We start from the raw sequence: 354 nt of genomic DNA, 5'->3' as shown, positions 1-354 counted from the left end.
CACGAGTCCTTTTTTTCCCTTCACCCCTTGAATTCTCTCTCCCATCCTCGGGTGGAGGGAGGGTGAGCGAACGAGTCGTGTGTCATCATCACGCGGAGTTTTCTGCTTTTTTAAAATAAAAAATTTAAAATAATTCTACACCATCAGGACACTCGCTATCATGTTGTGAAGGGTTAATAGCAGCTTGTGGTTGATCTCCTTCGCTGGGGGGGGGGGGAAATTTCAGGTGAAATTCAGGATTTTGGAATCTTTCAGGTGTTTTTGGAGGTGGCTGCAGATGGAATATTTCATCTGGGAGCACCGGTCGCTGCTGATCCCGTTGACGTTGATCAAGACGCATTGACCGTCGCCCTG

The sequence above is a fragment of the Pterocles gutturalis genome, unplaced genomic scaffold (assembly GCF_000699245.1).
Source record: "Pterocles gutturalis isolate BGI_N339 unplaced genomic scaffold, ASM69924v1 scaffold27435, whole genome shotgun sequence".
In the NCBI taxonomy this organism is placed as follows: domain Eukaryota; kingdom Metazoa; phylum Chordata; class Aves; order Pterocliformes; family Pteroclidae; genus Pterocles; species Pterocles gutturalis.
This window is presented reverse-complemented; position numbering follows the sequence as displayed.